Consider the following 16732-nt stretch of genomic DNA (forward strand, 5'->3'; position numbering starts at 1 on the left):
TTGGCTGGTGTAAGCACTACCCAGCAACAACTGAAACATCAGTGTGTTATCAACATTGTTCTCACACCCTAAATCAAACTCAGCACTGTACCAGCTACTAGGAAGAAAATTAACTCTATCCCTGCCAAAAGCAAGGACAGATAACAATAATCTATGTGTTCGTATTAGAAATAAATACAAATAAGATTTCACTGAAACAATTTCTTTACTAAATTTATTCCACTGAATTATCAAGATCCAGTGACATTAAGATGTCACTGAACAAACAATACTTATAAAGGAATAAATCCTTAGAACTATTATGCCTTGAATCTCTTTAAAAAGGATGGAGCCTTTATTTGGGAATATCTACAATGCAACCAATGAATGTTCCTACACAGTGAAAACAAGTAGATACCAAAAGTTCCACATGGATTGTTAAAATAAATCACTGTACTAAAATAGCTGTCTTTTTTTTCCCCAAAAAACAGAATATTGAAATTTTTATTGATACAAAATTCTACTTGCATTTAAAATTGATCATACATTTACTGGTTTATTTATCTCTTTGTTTACATTATGCTCATATTCAGCAGATTATAAACATATATTAAGGTGCAAATAGCTACCTGTTTAAAACTTATGATTTCATTTATAGGATTTAAAGTCCCATCCAGACTTTTACCTCTCTACTTTCACTGTTCCTTAACTAGTGATTAAAAGCTATTACCATCTGCTGGGTGTTTGGTGACTGCTACAAAATAGCCTTCCAAGACACTAAATACCAACTGCATTTGGCATTAGTTAGCACTCTTATTGCTGGTCTCTGCAGGGAAGTCATGAGCAGAATGTATATGAAGATTGAGCCATGTTTTGTTGCATTGAAGCTTTTCACTTTGAGGACCTAAGCTTGGTACGGCACAGTGAATAAACCTCCAATTCTATCAAGTGTCCTTCTGTGACACACACTAGTAACTTTATTTTCCAATAATGGTCATTCTTCAGCAAGCAAAAATTCATTTATTCTATGCATTTTAAAATTCTGGAAAGTCTTTTCTATCCCCATTCACTTCAGCTTATTTGGGGCAGATTTTAAGTAATATATGTGTAGCTTTTTAACCACACTGGGAAGATAATTTTTTGAGGCTGCAGTAAATATAAGTATGCTTTTAAGGAGTCAACCACTAATTTGTGTCTAAGTTGAATATCACAATGGGAGAATTATAATCGTATATTGTATTAACACAATGGAAACATCTATATCTGTATGGTAGGAGAGGGTCAAAATAGATGAGCCTGAAGTTAATAGTACAATAATTATCAATCCCTTTATATGCTCAAAGAAATAGAAAAATTACTCTGTCTTTTAGGCTGGTTATATAAATTAAGGAAATAACCCAAATGTAAATATTCATGATCATGCTTATGCAGAGTAGCTGTTCGTTAGGATGGCTAAAGAAAATGGTTTCTTTATTATTTATTTTTAGGGCTATGTATTACTGGAGATAAATGTATTAGGGGATCATAGGAGGCTGAACAGTAACATGGACATATGCATGTCTAGGACAAGAATTTTTCTTGTCAGAGCAAAGGGACTGTTAAGTGTCTCTGCAATGGGATGCTGGATGCATTATCACCTGAGCTTTAATTCAGTCTACTAAGCTGTAATGATAATATGTATCTGTGAAAGCCAGTTTTGGCCTACCTTCAGAAACATCGCCCATTGATCTCTCCCAGTCACAAAAGATCTTATAGGTCTTTTCCAACCTTAATGATTTCTATGATTCTAAGTGTTCATATACTTACCAGCTGTATTTTAATTAATTCTGCACTTTCCGTGTACCGTGTCTGGTTGTGATAGCAGAGGTGATCATCTGCTCTGAATTGTGTAGGACATGCTCTGTTTGTTCATGAAACATGAAAAACATGTGGGCAACACCTGTCTCACATCTGACTAGATTAGATCCTTATTTGGTTCCATTAGTGGAGCAACGCTGAAGTCCATACAGCTCTATTTATTTACACCCCTTCAAGGACTGATCTCATATTTCCAACCAAGCACTATAAAAAAGAACCATATTTTGTTTGTGTTGACTTATGACTTCCACTAAGAATAAAAATCTTCAAAAACAATAAAACAATTCTTTAAGTATTCTTTCATGTGTAATGCTAGCAGCAACATTGGACAGAACTGATTCTCTCACTGGCTTAGTTTGCATTCAGTGATTCTGGAGGAATCAAATTAAATTTGCAAAAGCAGCAGCAGTCCTGGATTCCATTTGATCATCCTTTATTTATTAGCATTGTGAATATGGTAAGAAGCACACATTACTGAACAAAGATAACTTAACTGCAGACAATTACATATGTCTCGGCAAAGCTGCAATGTAACAGAAATCTGTGACATGCCTCAAACTGAGATGTGCATGTACGTTGCAGATCACTGGGATGCTCCCTGCTGATGCAGTGTGTTGCATCATGTTGCAGCAAATTACTGTCTTGTCTCTTTGCTGCATCACAGAAACTGCAAAAATAGCAGGAACCTTGCTGCCGCTTTCAAATACATGCCTGCACAGAAAAACATTAGGCTACAAGCTGAGAGCATTCTTAGAAATGTTACTGTACAAAATAGGAAAAATATATTGTCATCAGTGAAAGGGAGTGTTCTTGTATGAGATTTTGGGCTTTTTTTCCCTCTGTCACTGTGGCTTTGATTTTAGTCTTTTCTTAAAACCTCAATTTGTATGAAAAAATGTTAGGTAGCTGAGAAGGGAAAAGTGGAACAGTATTAGTTAAATGAATGTCACAAATTTAACGACAAGAAGTTCCACATCTACCCAAGAACTAAACACTCATAAGAAGATGACCAAAATCACTTTCAAGCAATTAATTATTTCACTTGTGATAATGGAGGAAAAAGTATTTTGAGTTCACTTTCTGTTTGACACATTGAGAGAAAACTTTTATTGGTACATTAGCATTACAGACCTCATTCATAAGCTGAAATGTAATGGAAATAGTGTAGTCTAAAAATAATATGTTTTAGGCAGTACTTTATTTGAGGATTTCATTGTGTGATTTACCAAACTACAGTTTTTGTTCTTTTGCATGGTAGTACTGATTTAAAAGAATAAAAAGACCTGTGATTCAATAGATTTTCTGTTCTCTGGTCAGAATTTTATTTTATTTTATGCATTATTTTGCTTAAATAAATAGCAATAATATTTGCACATGATCTTTAGTTTAAAAGAGGAAAAAGGAATAGAGGATTTGATTTTTGGACCAATTTCTACAAACTTTCAGTTTTTTTTTTCTTTCAGATTGTCACTTCCATATATTACAATGTCATCCTGCTGTAGTTAATTCAATTTAAATTAAATTTTAGTTTGTTTACTCTTTCTACTGTAAATACCTGCTAGCACCCTTTGTAATAATAAATAGAGTTAAAACTTTGATATTCCTATGGATGTCATAGTATGTGCTTTCACAGACATGACGTTTTGCTTCGTTATTTTAAATTGCATGCATTGACTGTATAGAGAGGGAAAAGATCAAAAGGAATTGTTTCCATTCAAGCAACTGAGAATTGTGTGCGATTTCTATTAGTCAAGAATAGTTTAAGGAAACAAATACTTCTTCCATAAATAATCACAATGAGGGAAATAACTTAAGTGTGTTAAGGAACTGCTCTCTGAACCATGTTCAAATGTTTCTGGCCTCTCATTAAAATTATCCCCTACAGAAATGTTCCTCAGATGCTTAACAACTTCAGAAGTCAGTATTTTCAAAGTAATAAAGTAATTCTTTTAAGGGCTTATGATGGGTTTCCTATTTTTATAGCTAAGAACTGATATTCTAAGCCACTGATGTAGAAAGTCCCACAGGTTACTAAAGATTGACTATGGCATTGCTTAGTCTAAATTTGTATACAATATAATAGAGTTTTACTTTCAACAGTTTGATTACAGTGCAACACATATCAAACAGTATAATCCAGAGTCCATCACCTCAGTGCTCATCTTCTAGCTAAAGAATAAAAGCATACTGAAAATGCATACATGCAAAAAGTAGGAAAATACTCAGAGTACATGCAAGGCCGAGACTTTGGAACCAAATGTCGAACATAGAATTGGAAGCGTACATCTGAATCTGAAGATCCACTAAGCGTGATTTGCTTCTAAGATATTTTTTCTTTTAATTACTATGAATTTAGTACAGAGGAAGAATCTGACAAAAGGCTATATAATAACAATGTTATTTTTTGGCCTCTGTGTAAAGCTTCAGGGTGACTTTTTCTTTTTTTTTTAATGCTGACAGGAATAAGTAGAAATTACGAAAGCTATCAGCTTCAGATTCAGATTATCTTCTAGTCTCAATCCATAAGACATTTCTATGAGGTGTAATTTCCTATTTTGTAATCTTGTGGGCCTGTCAGGTTTGAGCTTCCAAGAAATTAGGAACTTAACAGGTGCATGCAGTTGTATAAGACAGAGTTATCTCAGACATGACCGAATTTGAATACATCAATGAAACTGTGAAACCTTCTTTAGTTACAGTAAATGCTCATTTAGTCACAGTGGTAAATCTTGGAGTCAATATAGGAAATACTGTAATAGTAATAAGGTAAATCACAGTATTATAAGCACTGTGATAAAATAGCTACATTGAAAAAGGTTCCAGAGCTGTTGCATCTGTAAAAGTATTCTCCATTTGAATTTGGCAAACACCTTAGCCAACTCTAGAATATATTTATATTTAACCCAGGCAAAATGCAGGTAAACCATGGAAGTCTGACTAAGAAAATGTGATGCTCACACTGAAAACAAACAAACAAATCATCCTACCAGAGAAAGCTCCTCATTGGGGCATCAATAGCATCTTTCCCTATTTTCTTGTAAGATCTGACATGTCCCTGGACACTCAACATAAGTATAGAAAATGAGATTTTTAAAAAGTTGTAACAGGAACTGCTATTTTCTTCAAGATAGTATTTTTCTTAGCTGCTCACAGAGAAAAAAGATAAATATTCTTCAGGATCACAGTAAAAGAAGTTTCATCTTGACAGCTGAAAAAAAAAACTGGGTAGGGAAAAACTCACCTTCAACACTGGGTATAGTAAGGAGGACTTTGAAAGAGACACAGTTTTGGGTTGACATTATGAAAAAATGCCAGCAATAAAGGTTGTGTCATCTGTAGTTTGTTTAATTACTTATTTCCTTATTGCGTTGGGTGAATAATTAGTCTATTTAGGGTATTGTTCCCATGCTAACAATTTAGAGTCCCTTATCAAAAGAGTGAGATCTATTAAGCATATTGAAACAAGTGGCTGAAACTCCCATCCTTCACTTTTTAAGTGAGAGAAACAGATTTTTTTATGGCCAAAAAGATATCATTTGTCTTTGAGGGCTGGTCCAAGGAGCAGGAGTTTGAGTCAGAGGTGAAACTGGTGGCAAACAGTCTGATCTATGCATTTTGGAAAGTGGGAATTTCCACAACTGAGTTTGAGTGAATAGGAAAAAAAAAGGTGAAGCTTCCTGAGGAACTGGCAACAGCCTTGGGAGTAAAGACTATTAAAGTCAGATTTTAACAGCTGGTTTGGGAACAGGCTATGACTTTTAAAGTTGATTTTATTGACCTGGAGTGAACTGTTTGTAGGATAAAACCAGTAGGCAAAAATTACACTTGTGCGTAGAATCAGATTGTCTCAGCATCAGGAGCTACTTCCTAAAACACAGGTATTTGCCACTGATCAAGATGCCTCAGATGAAGCACAGGTAGATAGAAGAATGTGGAATGACTGGCTGGGGAGCAGATCTGCAGAAAAGGACCTGGGGATCCTGGTAGGCAGCAAATTGAGCATGATTCTGTAGCATGCCCTTGAGGTGATGAAGGCTGCATGAATAAAAACACAGCAGTGGGTCCAGACAGGTTATTATTCCCCTCGACTTGGCCACCTTTGGAATATGTTGTCCTGTTTCAGCTCTCCCAGCAGAAGAGAGAGATTGCAAATTGGGCATAAACCAGTGGAGGACCAACAAGATAGTTAGGGAGTTGGAGCACATCACATAAAAGGAGAAACGAAGGGAACTGGGTATGTTTAGCCTGGAGAGGCAGTAGTCTTCTACTGCCTAAAAGGGAATTACAGAGAAGATGGGGCCAGACCCTTGCCAGAGATGCACAGCAAAAGATCAAAAGGTAATGGTCACAGCAAAGGAAACTGCAGTTACAGGATAGGGAAGGATGCTTCACCAGAAGAGGGGTTAAGCCTCATAGGAGGTTGCCTAGAGAAGCTGGGGAATCACTGTCTTCAGAGATTTTCAGAGCTTATCTTCAGAGATTTTCTGAGCTTGTCTGGAGAAGGCCCTGAGCAGCCTGCTCTAGCCTTGAAGTTATCCCAGGGTTTTGAGCATGAGGTTGGACTAAGATTCAATTTTAACATGGGTTTGTCTGTGATTCTGTGACCTCACTGGGCATACACTGATTTAAAAAAGGCAGCATGGGAGGGAGAGAAGATACAGAAAAAAACCTGGACAGAAAATGTAGTTCTGAGTGAGTGTTTTGAACCTAAATATTATTGAAAAATGGCACTTCTCTTTCTCCTCTAGTATTGACAACAGTTACCTTCTCTTTGATTTGTGCTGTATTCAGAGTAGCAGGACTTTGTACGTGACTTTTAAATAAAAAGGATTACAACAATAACAACAACAACAAAAGAAAACAAAACAAAACGGTGGGCTTGAGCACCATTTTCTCCCATAACTGAATCCAATTTATATGGCTTGACTTTTGGCCAGCTACTTATTACCAAAAGAAATAACAATACTAGTACTGTGACATTGCAATGCTGGAAAACATGAAACAGTAACAAAACAGTAATGGTAACAAAGTGAGCATGTAGTGCTGTTTTGTTGGAACACTGAAAATGTATAAATCCATTCTGTTTACTTGAGATTGTCAAGTCATGAAATCGGTTCTTGAGGATAAATCTGTTTTCAGAAGCAGGCAATGACCAGGTACTGAAACATAATGAAAATATCTGAAAGAGCATGAGGTCATCAGATGGTAATATTTGCCTTAGCATCAGAATTAAAGAAATGTTAACCAGCAAAAGAAAAAGGAAACCTCTGATGTATTCTGTGGACATATAAAAATATCTGCTCAGCTGCATGGTGATTTGGATACAACTGTAATTCTTTTAAAGTGTTCTGGAGTTACCGTGTATGAGCATCAGAGGCAGAATTATTCTGAGTTCTGAAAGTATCTGCTCATTTGGAAAAGGACATATGACTATATTCATGTCAAGGAGTGTAATGAGAAAAGAAAATAGTATAAAATTAATTCATCTTGTGACAAAGATTATAATGGAAGTGGAGATTAACTCTGTGGAGTAAAATAGTCTGGTATTTAATTCTTTACTTACATGTCTTAAAACAGATGTGTGCAATCCACAGCTTCAGTTTTAATGTTTGTATTTCCACTTCCTTGAATTTGTACATGATTCTGTCTTCTGGGAAAGTATGAAACCAAGCAAATGGATACCATAAAAACTATTCTACAAGCTATATCTTTTCATAAATACTTTTGAGGCAGCTGTGACCCAAATATGCTTAAAAAGATGTTTAAAGTATTATTGTCCTTTCAAGCAATGGCCATTATCAGTTCAATGCTACAATTTCAAAACTAGATAAAGCATCAAACCCACATTTGCACTGACCAAAAAAAAAGAAAAAGTGTTTGTAATTTTTTAAATAGATCTACTAAGGTCTACCTTTTTTACATTATTTAGAAAATAAATTTATCTAAATAAGACATGTAAAATTAAATATGCTTTTCATGTTATAAGTACACCATTTTGTACATTAAAAGGCCTTTTTAAATTATGTGGTAAGTTACTCTTAGCCATTTTCAAGACTCATCTGAAGCACAAATTACACACTTTTTTGATATTTTAAATATATATCTGTAAAGACACAGCAAAATTTGAGATGACGAAACCTAAGTTCACAGACAGGGAAAAACCAAAACAAAACAATAGAACCCGCTAAGAGATACTGTTGCTATCGTTTATTTTCACATGAAAAATCTAAAAAGAAATGCTGATGGACAAGCAAAGAAGACAATAAAATAAAAAAATATAAACAAGTTATAAAATAATCAGAGCATTTCTCTTTAATTATACAATTTTTATTTCAAATATCTGTTTCATATTACTTGCAAGACTCCAGTGGCTGTGAACCTTGAGGCTTAACGGGCTAGCTCTAGTCAGCTGTGTGTATATTACATTTTGTGACATGCTTGCTTTTCATACAAACATCCTGCAAGATGTGCAAATTGCTATCCTATGAGTGCCATAATAGCAGTCTAGTAAATCACCAATAGGAGCACCCATCTCCAGAGAATGTCCTCCAGCTGTTCCTGTAAAACATGTTTGGGTTTGGTATTGACAGAAAATCTGGGCTTGAGGGAACACCATAGATCTGTCAAAAAACCTAAGGGTGTAGATTCACCACTGATTTTTATAATTATTAGATATTACAGTTATTAAAGAAATGTTTTAGACATCACATGCAAAAAAAGAAAAAGTCTTGCAGTCTTTAAAGGAAAGAATTGCCCAAATAATTCAATACTAATTTGCTTTTCCTAATATCTCAGAGACTGATCTTACTGTTCATGGTCTCCATGTGTGTATTACTTCTAATGAGTTAGATGTTCCAAACCACATGGAAGTATGGGAAAGGTTAAGAGGAGAAAAATAGTAAGTCTGACCTTATCCTTTGGTCCAAAGAAGTTCTGTAATTCACACTAAATGGAAAACTCACAAGATTATGTTGCTTGCTGTGTATTAGATACACCTGACATACAACAAGCTACAAAAATTATTAATGTGCAATATAATGAGGATATAAAACAGATTAACTTCACTGGGGCCTTAGAACGAGCTTTTGAAATAGAGAAACCACCTTTAATCACAGAGATTCAGGTTTTAATAAAAACAGTCACAGATGTCTGTGTTCATGTTGTGAAGTAATATATTATCTACAAACATCTTTCTGGAAACTAAGTTCTTTCTTTACATTGTACCAGCTGTTGCATTTACCAGCTTATTTATTAATATTTTGTATATTGTTGCAAAATTGTACCAGGATTTTAAACAAGTTATTTCTGAAACAAACAAAAGGAGATGGAGGAAGACAGGCAAAGGCAATACACCTTTGATAACAACAGTGTTTCATTTATATTTTCTGACATTTCGTTATGCCACCAATTCATTTATTTGCTGCAATTTTAATGACTTCCTGATTATTTTTTTTTTAAACTCTACATCATGCCAGTGACTACATGCTTTTTACATTTGTATTCTGCTTTATAAAAGTCAAAAAGCTCTAGGACAAACATTGGAAGCCTGTGCTGCACTGTGTCCTATAGCTGGGCTGGCCATAGATCCCAGGGAGATACAAAAGGAAGTCAGACTACAAAGCAACAGCTGCTAGTGTAAGCAGGAAAAGGAGATCATCCATCTCATAGGACACCTCATTTCCACAGCCTCATTTTAAGAACAGTTATCAGGAAGGGACTGACTACAGCAACCCATATGAAGAGCAATAGACTTCACTTTCCTAAGCCACAGTTAACAGCAAAAATAATATTTCAAATATCCATTTTGCAGATCTGACTAGGCGAGAGTTTGCAAGCGACAAAAAATAAGACGATAACTGAAATTTAACCCACATAAAAAAATATTCTTCCATATGGAACCCTGGGCATTGTGTTTGCTTTAAGGGAAACAGTAAGGAACATTTTAGCCCATCCCATCTGCCCGGGCAAGTCATAATTTGACCATCAAAACTGAGGGGAAAAGGAATAGTTGCTGAGGAATGCAGGCAATATTGATAACTTCAGATAATATTATTTCTGCCTAAAAAAGAGTTTTCTCTCAACATCACTCACTCCCTTCCTATGAAATGCATACACATACATAAAAGCTGCTGCTGGACTTAACAACAAGCCTCTTGCATGTTTTCACATGTGTACAATGACAAAACCCCCTTGCTTTGCCTTAGCAAGCATATGTACCTCCAAGCACACTTTTCAGTCCTGTAAAATGGTGTATGCAGTAATGTACTCCAGCAGCACTCTATTCAGGAAGACATTTTGAGAAACCCAAGTGTTTACCCAGCTAAAAGAACCAGAGAGAACTTTAGAGAGCTCTTTGTGTCCAGTAGTCTCAGTGAAGGAATCCTTTTCCGCTTAGCATAGCAACCTTTTTTTTTCTGGAAGTGATGCTGTACTGGGAACAAGGATGCAAAGAGCCTGCCACAAGCATATTAGAAAGGCAGCATAATATATATTCAGAACAAAAAAAATATAGGTAAAAAAAATCCTAAATGAAACATCCTACTTTTCAGAAGATGCATGTAAATATACTAGTAAATAATACTAAACTCAGTGGGAGTAGGAAGGAAATACAAAATCTGCCAGCTATAGTCTGTGAAGCTGAAAGCAGACATACTGCTGTAAAACCAAACCAGCAGAGCCTCAGGCACTTTGCTCACTCTGTGGAGACAACACCCTGAGGCTCAAGAAGGCAAGCTTGATATGTAGCAGATACCTTGTGAAGCACGGGATATTTCTTTCACCTAGACATCAGTTTTATCAGGGAGAAGGAAGGAAGCCTGAAATAATGCACAAAGTCATGCTTAGCTGTTTTAAGAGCAACAAAGTCACTGCAAAGAAGCCAGGAAGCTTTGTTTTGCTCTGATGGGCAGGGCAGGAGAAAAGAAGTCCTTCTGTTGGAGTTAACGTCCCCACTTTGTAGCAGAGGCTTCCTGCAAGCCTTGTGCTCGAGGTTTTGAAGCCCCAGTCTAACACATCAGACATACAACATAAGTACTGCAAATGAGGACAAAAGAAGGAGCTTTATTTATTTGCTGTTCTCTGTTCCTCATAAAGTGTAAATAGCTTCTATTCCTATGGATTTTGTCACTAAATACGTCACTGACATGGGCCTGAAATTTTGTCTCTCCCTTTTATAACAATGTTTGAATCCCTTGTAGGTGAGTGCTCTTTTTTTGGAAGAAAGTCAGTCAGGTGGAACATTCTAGGCAGAAACTTTTCTTTGAGAGAGAGAGAGAGAGTTGCTTTAGGGACAAGACTGGTTTTTTTATTCTAATATATTCCTTTTTTTAGTGCCAGTGACTTTTTCGATTCTTTATCAAAGTCAGAGGACAGCACATCCTTATAACTGACTGTTATTTAATCCCCTAAAGGAGAGGCTTTTAATATTTAAATTATATTAATGTACCACATTTTTTTTCTTACCATCTGTATTAGCAGATAGTTTTTCCCAATTCAAGCTGGAGATTTTGGGGGTTTGTTTTTATTATAAGGCTACCCTAATATAATATTGTGTTTTTAACTGCTCAGAGAAAAAAAACTTCACACTGAAACAATTTCTATTTGAAATATAGGCTCTATGAACCTAACGAGAGATCTTCCTCTAATGACATTCTTTTTGCAGTGTGTTTTGTTCTTTCTACCATTCCAGTAACATATATTTAAAAAAAAAAAAAGAAAAAAAAGAAGGCATACAACATTGTTCACCACCTGAGGGCTGCTGCCAGTCACCAACTGGACAAACCTTAGAGACAGCTTGCCAGGTTATCTGAAAAGGTTCTGGGGGTGTACAATGCTATTTAATACTAAATGTGTATTTATAACCCATTTTGTAACATATGGTGTGTAAGAAAAAACGTTTGGGAATCCCCATGTACAGCAAGAAATGAATATTTTTACTAAGAAATATTGAGATATGCCTATTGAGGTTGTCAATTTTCTGTATGTTGTTATTTCAAACAGGAAGGCCTAAATGTAGCCTGGGAGATGGCTTACAGTTTCCATATGTGTCTGTCCTTGTGTTCACATGGTCCAAATGCAATGCCTTTTCCAGTGTGAGGCTCTTCATGACTGTTTTCTGCAGATAAATATAAACTTTTTCTTAAGTTACTGTTACATCCAATAAAATACCATGAAAAGGTTTATATTCTTATGAGCTGGGTGAAAAAATACCTTTTAAGTGCCTGAATCCTATACTGGAATACAAACCCCCAAATTATAGGGTGTGATTGCATGTGATTATAGTTATAATGGACAGACGGATAATCCAGAATACCTGCAGCCTCTTCAGCATCATCCTTTGTGAAAAGTATATTTAACCTGGTTTCCTAATTACCCGGAGTGATTCCTTACAAGGCTTGCTATAAACTAATCTTTGGCTAATCAAATTGCTTGCCCTTTTTTTTTTTAATTGTTTACACTCTTGGAGTGTACCAGCTTTTATATTTATTGGCTGTAACTTTATCTGTTATGCTAGACCTGTCTCTGTTTTCTACAATATGAATGTGGATTCTGCATTTGCATTTATCTTAAAGTCTTTCCTTCCAATTTTAGTTTCACCTGTGAGTGTATACCAGGTGTTTTCTCTTCATGCATTCAGTTTCTAAATTTTTATTCTCCAGTTCTCTGTCCTGAGAATTATCTCTATCAGTATTCTTGTCCTCTAAACTAACCTCCATTTTACATTTCCCACCTATCTCCTTCAAGGCAGGCCAGCTTTCTCCTTGATTGTACTTGGACGTCTATTGACTTGTCTGTCTATTGACCCATTCCCTGCAAACCCTTTTTTCAGGTTCAAATTCTTCTTGTTCCTCCTGTCTAGCTTAGATTGAAACTGACCACGAACAGCTTCCTCTGCTATTCCCTGATCTGTACTTTGCTTCTTGATGAGCACTTAGTCATGAACTCTTTGAATACCTGTTTCTCAGTGTCAGCTCTGAATCCATCTGTAACTCCAGTGACACTTCCTTGTCAGCAATATCAATTACAGAAGCATCTTTAATTTGTTCTTCTTTATCTGTCCCAAAGTTGCAAGGCTCAGCCAGTTCAGACAAGGGCTTAACAAATGCTTGTTATTATAAATTGAAGTGAATAAATACACTAAATACACGTAAAGATTCCCTGGCAGAGAATCCTCCAGCAACTGCTCTCATAGATGAAATGTTCTAGAGAGCTCCTTCACTGGTGTGATTTCTATGATTATTTTTGTTTGGAAAGTACTACATTAATTTGAGAAAGAAAGTCAGAATGGTACACATGTATAAAATTTCCATCTTGCAATGCAAACACAGTAGGAATGTGTCTATTTATATATGCTCTGGTTAAGATGCAACTGCCTCAGAGCTGGCTAATAGGAACCACAGCAGATCCACAAAACCTTTGTACTTAGATTGGAAGCTCATTCATGGAGGACTTGAAATAATGAGATGCTTTTTCTTTTCAGTTTTAGTTATGCTAATCATTCTGTTTGTGTTCATATTTCTATGATTTTGTAAAGCATAGACGGTGTTAACCTCTAGAGAGGAAGTAATCATCATTGCTTCTTTTATGTCTTAATCATGATTACCTTTTGCCTTTGATTTGCAATAATTTTAACTCAAATATAAGTTTCTGTATGATTTAGTTGCTACATTAAACAGCATGCAATGTGGGAATACATGGGAGGAAATACCTGTTTTATGGTTCCATGCCAGTCTCTACAATGAGACTTTTACATAGAAGGTACTAATAGAAGTATTATATATCTAATGTATCTGTTAATAAATTCTTCAGAACTCAGGAAAACCCACAAAAGATATTTGACACATTATTTGAGACCACATTTTATAACTTTTAAAAGTCTTTTGGTTTTGGATTTGATTCCTTTCTCCTGTCTACCTTTGCATTGTAGAATTACAGATCAGTTACATTCCTTGTTTAAGTGTGAAAGCGTTAGAAATTATCATTAAAAATTTTTAATGAAAAGAAATGGAAAGAGGAAACAGCAAAACGTACTCCAAACCCAAAAGTCCCAGCTTCAATGTCAAGATCTAACATAAACCAGCAGTTTTATTAAATGAAAGATTATATGTCAGTTACAATATTTTGACCTCTTGTGTTGGAAAGAACTGGGAATTCACAATTAAAAAATCAATTTGTACAGTAATGCAGGTATTGATATTTGTTCTAAAAGAACCACAAGACTACATAATAAATGACTGTTCCTGTGCCCTCTGCCATGTATATTAAAAAAATATTTTGCTACAGCTGGTTTTTTCCATCCCAAGAAAGATTTCTCTTTTTAAGTCATTTTCAATTTTGGGATGAATCAACATGCTTCAAAGATGAAAAAAAAAAAAAAGTTTAAAACTATGACCCAATAATTGGACATTACTTTTGATGTGTGAAAATGGAGTTGGGTCTCTTGCTTCATTTATATCACATATTAGGTTAGTAGACAATGATGAACCTCACAGTTGTCAGTAAGATTTTCAGAAGGGCAGTAGGTGGAGAGAAAGAAGCCAGGGTAGGTGTATATCTATAGACACACACACATGTGTAAGTATTTATACAGGAATACATAAGGGAATATGAGTCAGAAAATGTGGAGGTAGATCCAACAGTGCAAGTCTACGCAGACTGCTAATTTAGGTTCTGAAAGCCAGCTCCATGTTTTCTTAACAATTACACTGATGCAGCTATAGCACATCAGTTCTGGGTACAGCTCAGCTGCAAACAGCTCTGTGACACTGTAAAGACCCACACGTATTCAAGTTTAAAGCATCAGAAAAAAGTACTTGCAAAGTCAGAGTCGGGTTCTGCAGTGAGTGCCTGGATCTCAGAGGTTGTTGCCTATTCTGGGCTCTGACGAGCATTCCTGTGGGTTTGACCAGAAATATCTGTCAGGTGAAACTGATGGACTGTTTCATAGAAATATTGATATATGCAAATCAGGATTTCTTTTTTTTTTTGTCACAAATTTTAGAAAACCAGAAAGACTGCTATGCTTAAAAGAAATAATTCTGTCAAGTGTTTTGGATGCATTTGGGACTGAGTATTTCACTGTCCACCTATCTCCTTCTGTTTACCTTTGGTGAAGAAGACAAACAGCTGTACCAGAAAACTGGCTAAAGGTTATCAGACTCTCCATCATTAAATCAGCTACACAGAGAACAGAGTTTTTAATAATTTTATGGCTGATAGTTCATATCACACATGAGGTGAATTAATAATATGGATATGAAGAAAAACAATTTATTAATGTTAATTCCTCCTCCAATAAAAGTTCCAGGAGGACCTATAGTGATAAATTGAATAATTATGAGTATAATTATGACTAACTAGAACCACAATTTCATGCTAATGCAATAATAATGACACAAAAATGTAGATCATGAATTTTAACTGCTCAGTTATTCCAAATTTCCACAAGGAGAGACAAAAAAAAAAGAAAAAAATAAAAAAACCAAAAAACTCCTTAGCCTTAAAATCTGATCAAGTTATGCTTTTCTGCCAAAGAAAAACTATTCAGTGCTTAAATAGACATCACTCTGATTATTTTTAGTGGACTGCAAAAAAAATAATCCTATTTTAATTAGAAATCAAGTAGTATCTTGAAAGCAGGAAATGGATAGTCTGTGGAGCACACCATGAATCATCTATTAATCCTCTGGTGGCCTCTGAGGAGCACAAAAGAAGAATACACAGAAGAATTATTGTTAATTTTAATTTTAATTTAAAAAAAAAAGAATTGTCATACTTGAGTTTTACTTTATTTCTGGGGAAGTGTATATAGAGGATAATCACTCCAGAAAAGCTGTGCAAGTGTTCAGTAGTGATATCAAGTGCAAGCTGCAGCTCACAAGCAAATGTAGCTGAATGTCAGATTAATTTTTTACCAAATCATTTTGGGCTGGGGGATAGTGAAGTTAGCAAAAATGAGAAGAGTTAGTGAAAAGTTTCTCTGAAACCAACCAGTTTCATTCCTGAGAAATTATTACAAAAACTAATGAATCTCTCCAGCTTCAGAATGACTCAGAACAATGCACTGCGAAGTCCAAGGCAATTGCTGTAGTTTTGGTAAATTTCAAGTACTACTTAAAGTCCTTCTAATAACATCAAAATATTTTCTTCCACCAAATAGAAAATACTGTTAGCAAATTGCTCAGTCAGTTACAAAGACTGTACAGACTCTATAGTTAAAGCTATAAAAAAGATGGAGATTACCACAGCCTGACATGGAGCAGTCTTAGCTGTACTCTGAGTCCTTTGTCCATTCCTCACACAATTTTGTGAATGACCAAAGAATGAACTCAGTTTGGAAAATGTGAGATATTTCAATATCTGTTGCTGATGAAGAATCCTTGAACATATTGTGTGGTGGTTTAACCCAGCAGGCAGCTAAACACCACACAGCCATTCTCTCACTCCCTGCAGAGGGATGGGGGAGAGAATTGGAAAAAAATGTAAAACTCATGGGTTGAGCAGAGGAACGCTTACTCCTAATGGCTGAGATACTGGTCTGTACAGGTGGGGAGTAGGACATATCCTCTTTGAATTGCTGGACCTCCTGGGACAGTTTCTCCACAGCCGAGACGCAGGCCCGTAGGGAGGAAGAGAGACTTTCTTCATTTTGCCAGTTTGCCAACCAATTCATCCACCATTTGTCCTTCATCTTTCCAGGTCATTACTGCCAATGAGTTGGCATATGATGATGGTGCACTCTGTACCAACTTCCACCATACGGGTTGTGTGCATTTGACTTCATCTGGATCTTTGGATAACTGCTTGTTGTCCAGGTCATCATAAATCACCTCCAGCATGGCTAATTCCCTCAGGTACTGGATACCTCTCTCCATGTGGTCCACTTGCCTGGGTGACA

The sequence above is a fragment of the Aptenodytes forsteri genome, unplaced genomic scaffold (assembly GCF_000699145.1).
Source record: "Aptenodytes forsteri isolate BGI_AS27 unplaced genomic scaffold, ASM69914v1 Scaffold189, whole genome shotgun sequence".
Taxonomy (NCBI): domain Eukaryota; kingdom Metazoa; phylum Chordata; class Aves; order Sphenisciformes; family Spheniscidae; genus Aptenodytes; species Aptenodytes forsteri.